At 43.2% G+C, this 16,524-nt stretch overlaps 1 pseudogene; it reads left to right on the top strand.

The window, feature by feature from the left end:
* The first annotated feature begins 698 nt into the window (after nt 1-698).
* Nucleotides 699-6,380, top strand: LOC118796021 (annotated as a pseudogene).
* The last annotated feature ends 10,144 nt before the right edge of the window (nt 6,381-16,524 follow it).

Raw genomic sequence — 16,524 nt, 5'->3', positions numbered from 1 at the left:
AAGTAACCATACCAGGAAAACCATACTAGACAAATGTGACAGGTAGAACAAAATGCACTAGAATTGTCAGGGCTCAGGCAAGGACTCAGGCGTGGACCACGAGAGCTCCAGATTCCAAACAGTTTTATTAAGAACACAGAGCAGAATCATAACGAGAAAACAGGCAGGGTAGAGACCAGGTGGGCAGTCCGAACGCAGTCAGGAATCAAAGACGGGAAGCAGGCAGTGTCAAACCAGGTCATCAGGTAGATCAGTTGAACGAGGCAGAGCAACAAGCAGGAGCAAGGTCGAAGCGCAGGCAGGGTCGATTCGGGGAACAGCGATCAGGCAGCAAACACGGCGGGACCGAGACAGGTATAAACACACTGCACGATCTGGCAAACAAGATATGGAGAAACAAGGTTGATTTAGGGCTGGGCTGGTGAGGTGATGGGAAGCAGGTGTGCAGGCAAGCAGGTGGAGATGATCAGGTGGGCGGAGACAGGGCAGAGAGCGGGGAGGGGCTGGAACACAAGGAAAAACAAAAGCACATGGACACAATGACAGATGGGGAGAACAAAAGCACAACAGCTAGGGGGCCGGAGTACTGACAACAATACATAATACATACCGTAACTTGGAACTTTTTCTGGGATTAACTTGACTCTGGCGTATTTTTTACGAATGACTGGTGGCCCCTGCTCCTTATTTTGCAAATGATGTATCTTCAGTTTCAACTGGTGCACACGCTTTTTGAGGAGGCTACACCTACAACATTGCCTGGGTTGCTCCTGAAGAGCGGGGGCACCGTCTTTCTGGGTCCCACCAGCTTCCTGGGATGCAGCCTCTTCTCCCTGCTGGGGTGCTGTGCCTCCTCCCTGCTGTGCTCTGTTCTTGCTGCCCCCTGTCTGGTCCACTTGCCTTACCTCCTCTTCTTCATCCTGGCTGCTTTCAGAAAGCAGGTGATAGACCAAGGTGCTGACCATAGGTGGGTTTTGGTTGGATGCATGCAGGGTTTTTAAATCCATCAGGTTTGCCCGCTGTTTTGCTGCCTTCAGCGTCTCCAGCTGCTCCTCTTTCTGAATAATTCCTGCAATGGACCAGCAACCTGTCAAGGCTGTTTCCCTACATTTCGCACAATGAACACTGGGATAGGCTCCAGCACCCCCCACAACCCTAATTAGTAGGATAGGTGGCTTAAAGAGTGCGTGAGTGAGTAATCCACTAATGCAGTCACATGACCAAAAACTTTTGATGATACAGTTTTCAACTGTACACCTAGTACGTTTTAAGCAAAAAACAAAAGTCCTAACCATCAAATCACTGTGTACTTTTTGTAGGTGCTTATCCAGTCTCGATTGCCTAGGCTCTTTAGAAACAACACAGTCCAGCTTGTTATTGTAGCTGCAAGAAAAACACATCAACAGTTCTGTTAGACATTATTGTTCTTAAATGTTCAGGGTTTAGGTTTGACTGTATATGAATATGACTTACAAAGCAGATGTGTAATGTAGGAGTGACGCCAACTCTGTGCAGTTCTGCACATGATGTTGTTTAATAAGGTGCTGGCAGACACAAGAGAAGGAATTGGAGCACAATGGACACTTGGATTGCTTCTTAACCTTTGAGGATGAGGAATGTGACAATTGGGTGCTGTCCTCAGACATGACTGCTGCTATCTGCAAAAACAGTATGATCTCACTTATAACAAAACATGTCACATGCTAGATAATATACTTTCATTTTTTCATATTTAAGGTATATTGCATAACAAGACAATATTTTAAATGTTACATTTACATTACATTTACATTTAGTCACTTGCCAGAAGTTTTTCATCCAAAGCAACGTACAGAAATGCATATAGTGGGTGTGACAGAGCACCTGTCAATATTTATTTAGACTGCAAGTCATAGTAAGTGCAAGTAACAACCACAGCATTAATTTCATACAGTTAACTTAATTGAAAATCAATAAGAGAAAGACCTCTGGGAATGAGATGAGGAGTGGGCAGGGGGCACAAATTGGTGAGAAGAGGCCATAGAGAATAACAGAGCACAGGTTAGAGTGCCTCTTTCACCAGCTCTGGATTTCTCTTGGCAACCTGTTTGATCTAAATTGAGAAAAAGAACATTTACACTTGCATAAGCTGACTTAAAAATGATAAAATGATAAATCACAAGAAACTAAACTTACTCTTTCAGCTGTGATGTATTTTTTGGACAGGTCTTTTTGAAAGAGCCGTCTCAACAGGTTGTCAAACTCACATGGATATGTAAGTCTGCAGTGTTTGCCCTGTTCAGAGGATTTTTTTTATTAACAATGGTATTCATGTGTGTGTAATTTAAATTATTATTACATAGTAATTTGACTCATTGGGTATGGTGCACAAACAGGGAGAATGTCTTCGTCAGTTTCAGAATACAAGGAACTGCTGACCGTCTCGTCATCTCGTCATCGTGCATGTGTCTGTGCATGTCAGAGAGAGAGAGAGTTGTTGCAATCTGTATTTGTGTGTGAATGTGTGTGTGTGTGCGCGTGTGTCTGTGCGTGTGAGAGAGAGTTTTTACAACCTGTGTGTGTGTGTGTGTGTGTGTGTGTGTGTGCGCGTGTGTCTGTGCGTGTGTGAGAGAGAGAGAGAGAGTTTTTACAATCTGTATTTGTGTGTGTGTGTGTGTGTGTGTGTGTGTGTCTGTGCATGTGAGAGAGAGTTTTTACAATCTGTGTGTGTGTGTGTGTATATGTGTGTGTATGAGTGTGTGTGTGTGTGTGTGTGTGTGTGCGTGTGCGCGTGTGTCTGTGCGTGTGAGAGAGAGTTTTTACAATCTGTGTTTGTGTGTGTGTGTGTGTGTGTGTGTGTGCGCATGTGTCTATGCGTGTGTGAGAGAGAGAGAGTTTTTACAATCTGTATGTGTGTGTGTGTGTGTGTGTGTGTGTGTGCGCGCGCATGTGTGTGTGCGTGTGTGTCTGTGCGTGTGAGAGAGAGAGAGAGTTTTTACAATCTGTGTGTGTGTGTGTGTGTGTGTTACATTGCATTTTTTGACTCACCAGGTATAGACTGTTCTCAGTAACTTCAAGCTCCTGGCTGCTGTCCTCTTCTTCTAGCACCACCACTGGCTTTACTGTACTCCAAGCAATTGTTCTTGCCATATGAAACAAAGCCTATTTAGGCAATTAGGAAACAATATTTTCTTTTTGGAAATGTTAGGTATTGATATTCCTAACTTGGAAGGTTCCAAATTGTCTCGTCTCTTGATAATCTGTGTTATACTGAAGACCAAAGAGAGAATGTGTTGAGATACAGAACTTTTATACTTGGTAATTTGCATAATTAATTGTACAGCTAATCACAGTGTCCCAACTATTCTTAGATCCCCTTCTTGGAACCCATATAAGATGTTCCAAAGAAAAGATCTAAGACCCTAAATTTGGAACACAACTAAGGTGCTCTGCACAGGAACATCTGCACATGTAAATAGGTCAGCGGTCAATAGTTGACCTTTGACCTCTAAATTATTTTGGAGGCTATAACTCCACAACGGAGAGACCTAGAGACATGGGGTCAAGTGTTCCTGGAAGGTCTCGGCCCACACTTGTAGGTCCTGGTGGTGACCTGAAGGGGGCGCTCATGAGCAAGTCCCAAATGCCATTTGGACCACTTCCAAGTGGGTAAGCACAAAGTGCTCAACAGCACCTTAAAGCCCTAGGCAGGGGCACCCACATACTGCAGAAGGGGTCATGCAGGACCTTGCGTCATTGTTTGGTCCACCCGTGGACTTTGATTTTTGCGCACCTTGGCAGGCTTGTTACTCTGCAATGGGGGCAGCACAGAGAAGGGTCCAAATGCAATTTTACCATCTTTTTGACCGAATACGTAAAATACGACATGGAAAACGCGTTCCCTGTCCAAAAGTAACTCCAGAACCAGCTTTCTGTGGGATTCAGGCCACTCGATGGTTACTTAGAGAAAGGAGGCCCCGACGCTCACCAAACTTCACGCACTCTTTGGTGCTTAAGAAGGTCCCGCACATCAAGTTTGGGACCTCTGGGAGATCCAGAACCCCAAAACAAGTGACTAGGCCCCAAATGAAGCCTGATCTCATTTTTTAGGACTTTATATTATTTCTCTGGAATGGCTGCTTTTCAATGAAACACACAGGGAACAATATTTTTTTCTTGGAAATACCCGCCCCCCTCGCCCTCAGAGGTAGAAGCATCAAATGCAAGTTAGGTGACTACAAAGTGCAATGATTCACTCACAGCAAGCTGCAGTTTAAGCCATAGGGCACCAAAAAATTGAACTTGGAGTCAGCAAAGCCAGTGTGACAGCGAAATGGCAAAAGCAGCTTGTGACTGACTGACTGATGATCATTAAGAATGATTCGTACATGTGCCGGGTAGAATAAAAAGACTTGTGTATGAGATTTCTTCGGATCTTCTTCTTGGAACAGTTCCAAGAAGGAGATCTCTTCTCTTTTGGATCGTCTTTTTGGAATGATTCCAAGAAGGAGATATCATCGAACAGTGATTACTTAATAGAGAAAAGGAGGCCCCGACACTCAGCAAACTTCATGCGCTGTCTTTGGTTCTCAAAAAGGTCCCGTATACCAAGTCTGGGCCGTCTGGGAGATCGTGAACCCCAAAACATGCAACTAGGCCTCATTTGAAGCCTGATCTCATTTTTTAGGACTATATATTTTACTTGGAATGGCTGTCAGTGCTTTTCAATGAAACGCATAGGGAACAATATTTGATTCTTGGAACGCTATCAGTGGAACGCTATCAGTGGAACGCCGTCATCATATTTCTCTCCCAATGGTGCGACAAGCAAAGGACGCAGGAACTGAAAACTCACATCTTGTGATCAAAAACTCAAGACCACGCTCCGCTCTGGTAACTTTATGAAAGATTTTGAAAACTCTGTTGTAGGCAATGTGAATCAAAGGTAGGCCTTCGCATGACCCCACACACATGGGAAGCAAATCACTTCGAGCTACCAAACTCTCTACCAACAGGAGACGATACGTGTAAAAAAACAGGGCCCTGCTCTGCTCAGGTGAATTTTGGCAAATATTAGAAATCTTTAGGCAATATTAAGCAAATGGTAGGCCATTAGAGCAGAGAACTGCTAAAAAGGGTATCGGTCGTGTGAAATTCAATTCTGGCTGCCTTTTATCGAGCGTGCACAGTGAAAATAAATACAACACAACGCCAAATTAGCTGTCTATATTGAAAAAATTGAAAGAGCTTGGTGGTGCATTCGTTTCAATCCTGAATACGTGGAGCCCTGAGCCCTGAGTTTCTGGACAAGCTGAAGACAGAGAAACACAATGCTCACGGCGCAGGAAACGAGCTGCACTACAGGCTGAGCAGCATGCAGGGCTGGCGGGTGGAGATGGAGGACGCACACACGGCCGTGGTGGGCCTGCCGCACGGCCTGGATGACTGGTCCTTCTTCGCCATGTACAACAGGCATGCCGACTTGCACGTGGCCAACTACTGCTCCAAGCACCTGCTGGAGCACATCACGGGCAGCGAGGGCTTCCGCAGCTCCGACAAGCCCAGCCCGGCGCCCGAGCCCACAGTGGGGGGGCGTGAAGAGCGGCATCCGCACGGGCTTCCTGAAGATCGACAAGCACATGCGCAGCTTCTCCGACCTGCGCAATGGCATGGATCGAAGTGCCTCCAGGGCGGTGGCCGATCTGCTGTCACCCGAGCACCTCTACTTCATCAACTGCGGTGACTTGCGCACTGTCCTCTACCGTGACATGAACGTGCGCTTCTCCACGCTCGACCACAAGCCGTGCAACCCATGTGAGAAGGAGCGCATCCAGAACGCCGGCGGCTCTGTCATGATCCAGCGGGTCAACGGCTTGCTGGCCGTCTCCTGCGCCGTCGGGGACTACGACTACAAGTGCGTGGACGGCAAGGGCCCCACGGAGCAGCTGGTGTCGCCCGAGCCCAGGGTGTTTGAGATCGTTATGAGCAACGAGGAGCTGTGCGAGTTTGTCCGGTCCTGGCTGGAGGTGACAGACGACCTGGAGAGGGTGTGCAACGAAGTGGTGGACACCTGCCTGCACAAGGGAAGTCGTGACAACATGAGCGTTGTGCTAGTTTTTTTGCCAAATGCCCCGAAGGTGTCAGAGGATGCGGTGAAGAGAGACGCTCAGCTGGACAAGTACCTGGAGTCACGAGTGGAAGAAATCATCGAGAAGTTGTGAGAAGATGGCGTTCCTGACCTGGGACACATTATGCGAAACCTTTCCACAGAGAACATACCCAACCTGCCACCAGGGGGCAGCCTGGCCAGCAAGTGCAGTGTAATTGAGGTGGTCTAAAACAGGCTGAACCCCCACAGGAAAGAGGACGGGAACGGCAGTGATCTGGAGGACCCATGGTAGCCGGAGAATGTTTTTGTCCAGACTACATCAACACAGAACAGAAATCTGTATTCACAATTTTGTTTCCTTTCTTTACCTTTTTGTTTGCATTTTTTGTGAGTTTTTTTTCTTCTTTGAATTCGAGAAGAGATGGACAGCCTGTGGAAGGACATGGGGCCGGATGCTCGTCTGGATGGAATGCGGTGTGGTTTTTAAAGTGGTTGCGGGTTCGAGACTATGCTGGATGGGGGGCCACCCCCCCCCCCCCCCGCTCCACCAAAAGGAGATGACATGCACAAAAAATCAAGACTGTTCTCCTCTCTGGTGAATTTATGCCAATTTTTGAAATATTTATTCTAGCCAATGTAAATCAATGGCAGGCACTTGTTACCCCCTTTGTAGGCCTGTTGAAAGGTGTCTGGAAAGTCAGTGGGTACTGCTAGGCAGATAAAAATTTCAGGCCTTTATCTATGAAGTCTTAGGTTGTAGCATCTGAACTTTCAGAGGCCTGGCTGCTCTCTGACCAGAGACAGAGCCTCAGAAACATGCACATGCGCACAAATCAGAGAGAGTGGCTGAAATGAATACTTCAAAGAGTGGTGAAAATTAACACACTCTTTTGCATATTGTAGTCTTGGAATTGCATCAGATCTCCCTTTTTGGAAAATATGACTGGGGAAATGCATTCCCCGTGGAAAAATAACCCCAAAACCAGCTTTCTGTGGGATTCAGGCCACTCGATGGTTACTTAGAGAAAGGAGGCCCCGACACTCACCAAACTTCACGCGCTCTCTTTGTTCCTCCAAAAGGTCCCGCACACCAAGTTTGGGAGGTCTGCAACATCAGGAACCCCAAAACACGCAACTAGGCCTCAGATGAAGCCTGATCTCATTTTTAGGACTTTATATATTTTACATGGAATGGCTGTCAGTGCTTTTCAATGAAACGCATAGGGAACAATATTTGATTCTTTGAACGCTATCAGTGGAACGCCGTCATCATATTTCTCTCCCAATGATATGTGAAGCAAAGGGCGCAGGAATTGAAAACTCACATCGCGTGAACAAAAACTCAAGACCATGCTCTGCTCTGGTTTATTAAACATTTTGAAAACTGTGTTGCAGGCAATGTGAATCAATGGCAGGCCTTCGCATGGGATTCAGGCCACTCGATGGTTACTTCCAGAAAGGAGGCCCCAATGCTCACCAAACCTGACCCACTCTTAGGTGCTTAAGAAGGTCCCGCACGCCAAGTTTGGGACATCTGGAAGGTCAAAAACCCCCACACATGTGCAAACTCTGTTTGGTGCTTAAAAAGGTCCCACACAAAAAAAAATTGTTGAATCTTCTTTTTACTCGCACACGTAAGTGAGAAGCAATCACGGTTGCGATGACAAAGACACTGAAAGTCTTCTAATTCAATTCAATTTTATTTGTATAGCGCCTTTCACAACACAAGTTTTCACAAAGCAACTTTACATTGTTCCCAGGCCTGAGAGCAAACCTAAGGCAACAGTGGCAAGGAAAAACTCCGTAATTAACAGGAAGAAACCTTGAGCAGAACCCGGCTCAGAGGGGGAGTCCATCTGCTCCTGGCTGGCACTGGGCAGATAGAGTTAGAGAGAAAACAAAGTTGTACAATGTACTTTAAGACATTTGAGTTTGATAGACAGTAGTAACAACAGAGTAATTATAAAATGTATAATTAAGGCATGTATTATATGTATGTCATCAATTGTTGCCATTATTTTACAGCAAGAACAATGTGTACAAGTGATGTGCAGTCTTGTTTCTATTCTGTTCTTTATGATTTGTTTAATGTTAATGTTGTTATTTGTGTAATTCCTTGTCTTATTTTTCTGCCCATGTTTAAAATTGGTGCCAGACAAATACGGGGAAGTTCAAAATGTTCTAATATAGCATTTCTGCTTTTTCCAAGGATAAACAGAATCTAACACAAGATAATTCCAGCCCTTTAAATGATGTGTAAACTCACTGAGTGGCTACGTGGTCATATGACAACTTGCAACACTTGTTGAGGAGAAGAAGGTAATCGTTTGTGCATTCATATTTATTAGAAGAATGTTACTACAAATAGTGCTGCAGCGTGTATTGAGAAGAAGGTAATTGTTTGTAAGTAGTTCGCGTTTCTGCTTTTTGCAACGATAAACAGAATTTTTTGGTGGCAGTGTAGCATAGTGGTTAAGGAGCAGGACTCGTAACCGAAAGATTGCTGGTTCAATCCCTGCTGGGACACTGCTACTGTACCCTTGGGCAAGGCACTTAACCCACCGTTGCCTCAGTAAATATCCAGCTGTATAAATGGATAACATTGTAAAAGGACTGTAACCTATGTAAGTTGCTTTGGATAAAAGCGTCTGTCAAATGAATAAATGTAAATTTAACACAAGATCAGCTGCAGCTGAGTTAAGGGTATTTAATTTCAGTGATGACCGGAATCTAGCCTGATAGTCAACTAGGTTTTCATTTACAGATGACGCTTTTATTCATTTTTTAAACTAAGAATGACATCAACTTTCATATAAAATGATGCTTATCTTCATGCACACGAAGTGACACTTAGTCATTTCACAGCTCACTGCCCACTGCCCACTTAGATCCTCCACATTGTGGTAGCAGAAGACACTGCCATTGTTCTGATTAATAATAAGTATCATTTTGGTGAAACATGGTGTCATTCTTAATGTTAAGCATGACATCAAGTTTCATATAAAAAGATACTTTTATTTATTGCAGAGCCTAACCGTAACCCTAACCATGAACTCAAATCTAACCATAACCATAACCCAACCCTAAGCCTAACCCTAACCCTAACCCTAATTTTTGCAACAGAAGCTCACACAGAGTTGAGGCTGGTACTGTTGGAAAGAGCATAGTCAAAATATATGGGATGGAACTTGGTTTCAACACTCCAGCACCTTCCTATTAAATGTTATTCACCAAAAACCAAGTGCACCGGCACAGCCAGCGACAACGCTACTTAACCAGGTCTCAGGGGGAGTGACGTAGCCGCTGCAACCACTCGGCTACCTGCTACCCGCTACCTAAGGCTTTACGCAGGACTCACACGAGCTAATCACTTCAGCTCCGCTACACTCACCCCCCTTTGACCTCCTCTGACTCCTCAGCGACCACTGGCGGCCAAGCTGTGCTTTAGCCAGTGATCCGGGTCACGGCACCAATGTAACGGGTGGTCCCTAGCGTTGTGTTTTAATGTGATGTTACGTGGGTCGGCGAGCGAGTGAGTTTCGAACCGAGGTTCTTACTGCTCGCTGCCAACCCCTTAAAGCCAGCGTCGTTGCCAGTTGAGCTAAAGGCAAATTGCCGTTAGCCTGTCGGCGACAACGCTACTTAACCAGGTCTCAGGGGGAGTGACGTAGCCGCTGCAACCACTCGGCTACCTGCTACCCGCTACCTAAGGCTTTACGCAGGACTCACACGAGCTAATCACTTCAGCTCCGCTACATATGGCAACACCCAAGTAGGAAGGTCGTAGAGACAACAAACAGGTTCCACTAGATTCAAGACCTAACCATAACCCTAACCATCAACTCAAATCTAACCCTAACCCAACCCTAACCCTAACCCTAACCCAACCCTAACCCTAACCCTAACCCTAAACCTGACCGTAACCCTATTGTTTGTAACAGAAGTCCGCACAGAGTTGAGGCTGGTACCGTTGGAAAGAGCATAATCAAAATATATGGGATGGAACTTGGTTTCAACACTCGAGCATCTTCCTATCAAAAGTTATTCACCAAAAACCAAGTGCACCAGGGCAGCCACCAATGTATGGGGGCAATACAACATGTCATACAAAGGGGGTACTATCTGACTTCAAATGGTTTGAAACATGCTCCCCCAGAGTCTGGTATGATACGTTTCCTGGGGCCCATATGCGACTTAATTGTTGACAGGGACATTTTTTATAATGGGAGTTCTATGGCAACACCCACTTAGGAAGGTCGTAGAGAAACCAAACTGGTACCACTAGGTTCAGAGCCTAACCGTAACCCTAACCATGAACTCAAATCTAACCATAACCATAACCCAACCCTAACCCAAACCCTAACCTGAATCTTTGGAACAGAAGCTCACACAGAGTTGAGGCTGCTACTGTTGGAAAGAGCATAGTCAAAATATATGGGATGGAACTTTGTTTCAACACTCCAGCACCTTCCTATCAAAAGTTATTCACCAAAAACCAAGTGCACCGGGTCAGCCACCAATGTATGGGGGCAATATAACATGTCATGCAAAGGGGATACCATCTGACTTCAAATGGTCTGAAACATGCTCCCCCAAAGTTCGGCATGATACTTTTCCCTGGAACCCATATGGGACTTAAATTTTTGACATCGACATTTTTTATAATGGGTGTTCTATGGCAACACCCACGCAGGAAGGTCGTTGAGACACCAAACTGGTTCCACTAGATTCAGGACCTAACCGTAACCCTAACCATCAACTCAAATCTAACCCTAACCCTAACCCTAACCCAACCCTAACCCAAACCTTAACCTGAATCTTTGGAACAGAAGCTCACACAGAGTTGAGGCTGGTACCATTGGAAAGAGCATAGTCAAAATATATGGGATAGAACTTGGTTTCAACACTCCAGCACCCTCCTATTAAAAGTTATTCCCCAAAAACCAAGTGCACCGGGTCAGCCACCAATGTATGGGGGCAACATAACATGTCATGCAAAGGGGATACCATCTGACTTCAAATGGTCTGAAACATGCTCCCCCAAAGTTCGGCATGATACTTTTCCCTGGAACCCATATGGGACTTAAATTTTTGACATCGACATTTTTTATAATGGGTGTTCTATGGCAACACCCACGTAGGAAGGTCGTTGAGACACCAAACTGGTTCCACTAGATTCAGGACCTAACCGTAACCCTAACCATCAACTCAAATCTAACCCTAACCCTAACCCAACCCTAACCCAAACCCTAACCTGAATCTTTGGAACAGAAGCTCACACAGAGTTGAGGCTGCTACTGTTGGAAAGAGCATAGTCAAAATATATGGGATGGAACTTTGTTTCAACACTCCAGCACCTTCCTATCAAAAGTTATTCACCAAAAACCAAGTGCACCGGGTCAGCCACCAATGTATGGGGGCAATATAACATGTCATGCAAAGGGGATACCATCTGACTTCAAATGGTCTGAAACATGCTCCCCCAAAGTTCAGCATGATACTTTTCCCTGGAACCCATATGGGACTTAAATTTTTGACATCGACATTTTTTATAATGGGTGTTCTATGGCAACACCCACGTAGGAAGGTCGTTGAGACACCAAACTGGTTCCACTAGATTCAGGACCTAACCGTAACCCTAACCATCAACTCAAATCTAACCCTAACCCTAACCCAACCCTAACCCAAACCCTAACCTGAATCTTTGGAACAGAAGCTCACACAGAGTTGAGGCTGCTACTGTTGGAAAGAGCATAGTCAAAATATATGGGATGGAATTTGGTTACAACACTCCAGCACCTTCCTATCAAAAGTTATTCACCAAAAACCAAGTGCACCGGGTCAGCCACCAATGTATGGGGGCAATATAACATGTCATGCAAAGGGGATACCATCTGACTTCAAATGGTCTGAAACATGCTCCCCCAAAGTTCGGCATGATACTTTTCCCAGGAACCCATATGGGACTTAAATTTTTGACATGGACACTTTTTATAATGGAAGTTCTATGGCAACACCCACTTAGGAAGGTCGTAGAGACACCAAACTGGTTCCACTAGATTCAGGACATAACCATAACCCTAACCCAACCGTAACCCTAACCCTAATTTTTGAACGGAAGCTCGCACAGAGTAGTCATCATCATGTTAATTTTGTGTTTACCCAGTTGTCCCTATTAAATTAGGAAAAGTCATTAAATATGAAGTAAAAAAAATGATGTTTAGCATTTATTTAGAGACTTTAAACATTGAATGGGATCAAATTGACCCCAAACATAACAGGAGGGACATGGGACAATTTTTGACATGGACATTTTTTATAATGGGAGTTCTATGGCAACACCCACTGAGAAAGTTCGTAGAGACACCAAACAGGTACCACTAGATTCAGGACCTAACCATAACCCTAAACACAAACTCAAATGTAATCCTAACCCTAATCCAACCCTAACCCTAACCCTAATTTTTGGAATGGAAGCTCGCACAGAGTCCAGGCTGGTACCTTAAGAGGCCTTAATAACAGAGAGAAGAAGTAAAAAAATGTCAAAACAAAAACAAATTGACTTAACATGTTTGGGTTTACCAAACTTGTAAAGTACAGCGAAGAAGTTGAAGTCGAAGCAGAGAGGGAGACGCAGGGTAGCAACAAATTAGCTAGCAGGGCTGTGCAAAATTCAGAATTTTAGAATTGACCTCCATTCAAGGCATGAGTTGGAATTTGAACTGAATTGGCTCCACCCCACAGGAAGTTGAATTGGAATTCAAGGAATGACAGGAAGAGGAATTAAATTCTTTGCAATTCAAAGAAATTCTACTCAGTCACATAGCAGAATATATTCAATCTAACATATCATTTGCTTTAAAATATAATTGTCATTAAATTCTGAAAAAACTTCTCCAGTTACCATCTACATATACAGCAATGAGCAATATTATTTTCTTTTCAGACAGCAAAAAATTAATTTCAAGAAAGTTAAAATGACTTATTTTTAGGAAATTAATCTAAAAATTGGCAATTATCTTATCATGGTAAGAAAAGTAATCTTTTTAGAATTTAATACAAGTTTAAAGATGAAAAAATGCTTGCCCGCTTGGCAGATTTTTTGGCTTGAAACAAGAGACCTTTACTACATTTAAGATATTTTTTTCTGCCAATGGGGCAAGGAAACCTTTCTTCAAACTAGCAAATAAGACATTTAAACTTTCTTGAAATTCATTTTTTTGCAGTGCAACATTTGCATTTAATCAAAAGACACAAATCCACTGTAAATGCAATCATCCTTTATTTGCAAATGCAATTTATCATTTATTCCAATACAAAACTCATTGGTCAACATTGTTACATTTAATGATCAAAAGATCCTCAAAGGTTTTATCACTGAGACTGCACCGTTCTGGTCTGAATATCTTTCCTGCTACACTGAAGATCCTCTCAACAGGTGCAGAGGAAGCTGGTATAACAAGATATTTGCATTCAAGTTGAGCTAAGTTAGGAAAACTGCTTTGGTTTTCTTTCCAATAGACCAAAGGGTCAGCATCTTCTGCTAAACATGGTGTACTCAAGTATACAGGGACCTCATAAGAGGCTGTGGGTGCTGGGAGGGTAGTTGAGTGACTTTCCATATAAGAAAAGAGCTTTGGACGTTTCTGTGGTTGAGCACTGCTGTCATTTGAGCTAGCATTCACTTTTGAAGAGGAACATTCAACTTTTGCAGTGAGGAGATCTCTGATGGTGATTTGCCCCTCACCGATGCACCAGTCCAGTTTGAATCTTGGATCTAGAGTGGCAGCCACCTGGAAGCATTCAAATTTCAACTCAACAACAAAGCAACTCAAATTTTGCCAGACGTTTCTCAATTGAGGTTTGTAGATTGGACACAAACTTTTTGTTACCGGTCATCTTCATATCTTTCACTGTATGTCGTAAGCCTCTGACACAAGGAATCACAAAGCTGGATGCTACCATTTTCTCTGCCTGACATCTGTCTGTAGCTTCCTCAAAGGGTTCCAACACCTCACAGAATTCCTGGATGATCTTTAATTCATATGATGACAGCTGGACAGGGCACTGAAGCTCAGCAAAGACATTGTTTGGAACGTTAAGGACAGACCTCAACGTCTTTAACTGGCTATTCCAGTGGGTGACATTGGCAGGCTGAAGTTTGTGCCCTCCCTCTAGAACATCAGTTGCCTGTGTAGACTTGTCGAAAAAAGCCACTAGTTTTTTGGACCTTGGCCAATAGGTTTTTATGGAGCCAGCTTCATCCATTGCATCATGAACCACAAGTTGTAGACTATGGGCAAAGCATGAGATTCTCTCTGGTGGAAAGTAGATCATCTCCTCTTCAACATTCACTATCTCAAGATCACATATCTCATCCTGCTCTTCCTCTTCACTGTCAACATCACGTACTGGTGGGAAGAGGGTGAAAGCCTTTATCATGTTGGAGGCATTATCAGTCACAATGAATGATATTTTGTTCTGGATGTTGAATTTTTCCAGAGCCTCGTCATATACTTTGCAAATATTCTCAGCTGTATGCCTCCCTTTAAAATGCTGGCAGCTCAGCATTACACTCTGCAGTATAAAATCTATAATAAAATGGCCAGTCTTTCCAAAAAATTTTTACAGTAACTGAGTGCTGAGGGATAAGGTTCTGGCTGAGAATTCTTTGGGAGGGCATTGTTAAGGAAGGTTGGGCCAAATGCAAAATGTTCATGAAGTCCTTATTTTCAACAGTAGAGAGGGGGAGGAGACCATTGGCAATGTATGTCACAATACTCTCTGTCAGAGCAACTTGACGTATGTCTGTTGTTGGCCACTTAGAGCAGGAACTAGTTTCAGCTTCAGGAGGATGACTGTAATCTACATTCTGGGTTGGCTGGATTACCACTGGTTCACTGGTTTCAGAGTCCAAGATTTGAGGGTGTTTCTTCTGTAGAAGAAAAAAAAAGTCTATCAGTATTCTCTCAATCTACATAATTGTACTAATGATTTCTAAGTTAGTATAAATTCTGCAATTAATAACAGTGGCTTCCTTGACCCATACAAAATAAATAAATAGTAAGTAAAACGTCATTGAAAAGTGTTATATACTGACCACCCAAATCATTTAAAACACATATGGCAAAAGCACAAAAATAACACAGAAGTCCAAACTTGCATGAATTCAAACACATACTGTTCTGATATCAAATATCAGTAACATAAGACCATATTAACAAAGAAAAAAAGAAGTACAGACTACAAGTCTGTTAACTTACCTGTAGATGCCTTTTGAAATTGCAAGTAGCCTTGATGAACCCACAGACCGGAGTACTGTAGTACTTGCATATGGCTCTGTGGTTTCCTGGTGTCCCTGTGGGAACTGGCTTGCCAAAATGAACAAGCATGGATAACTTTTTAGTCCTGCTGTCCTTTTCCATGTTGTTATTGTAATACAAAGGTCAATTCTGTGAACCTTTGTAACCCTAAGATCGAGTGTTTTAGACCTTTTCCAATATTGGAAACTCAAGTCCAGCCTTGACCATCAAATTTGGTGACAAACAAGCTCTCAAACAAATGCTGTCCATCTTATACTGTTTGGCAACCATTTTGATGACTTTTGGTTAAGGCAAAGCATTCTGGGAAATGAATGCTTCTTCCATCATGATCCACAAAATGAAAGGTAAAATAAAACAAATGCAATAATTTGATCCATGAAAGGTACTTTTAACATTCATAGTTAGGGGAAAAAAACATTTGTTGCTAATAAAATGTAATGGTTTTTACTAGTGTTGTTTGTATAGAGTTTTTAATGCACAAATCAGATTGAAATATAATGTTTGATTGATAAATACTATACCTAAGTAATGTCTATGAATTTCTCTGAATTTCTTTGAATTTTAATTCTATTTCCTTTAATTCAGATTTGAATTGTAATTCTGCATCCTTGCTACCAAATTCAAAATTCAACTCAAATTCCAGAATTGAATTGAAATTCAAGAGTCATTCTCAATTCAGTTCTGAGTTTTGTACAGCCCTGTTAGCTAGCATGACTGAAACTGGCGGGACAGCCAGCCAACTATTAATATATTTCTTCATTGTGCTTTGTCTTCCTTTTGTTTTGACTTCCTCCCTCTGTTATTAATAATTTGGCATCTAAAGCTTGGTAATGGGGCAGGCAATTCATGTCAGCTTGTCACTGGATTTTTTTTTCAACTGCTAGGTAGTAGCTCGCGGGAACAAACAACAGTAAACGTATGTGCAAGTGTGATCCTGCTACTGCCAGAGAGTAGCTGCTGAGCAGAAATAGTACCCCTTGCAGTGTGGCTGAAAATTATACCCAGTGAGACAGAAATTTCTCACACCAGTTATAGAATTAATGAATATGAGGAAAGAATTAAATGGCGCCCCCAGTCTTTGATTTCAAATGGAACTAGGGATGCCCTGGCCAG

The sequence above is a fragment of the Megalops cyprinoides genome, chromosome 20 (genome assembly GCF_013368585.1).
Source record: "Megalops cyprinoides isolate fMegCyp1 chromosome 20, fMegCyp1.pri, whole genome shotgun sequence".
Classification (NCBI taxonomy): domain Eukaryota; kingdom Metazoa; phylum Chordata; class Actinopteri; order Elopiformes; family Megalopidae; genus Megalops; species Megalops cyprinoides.
This window is presented reverse-complemented; position numbering and strand designations above follow the sequence as displayed.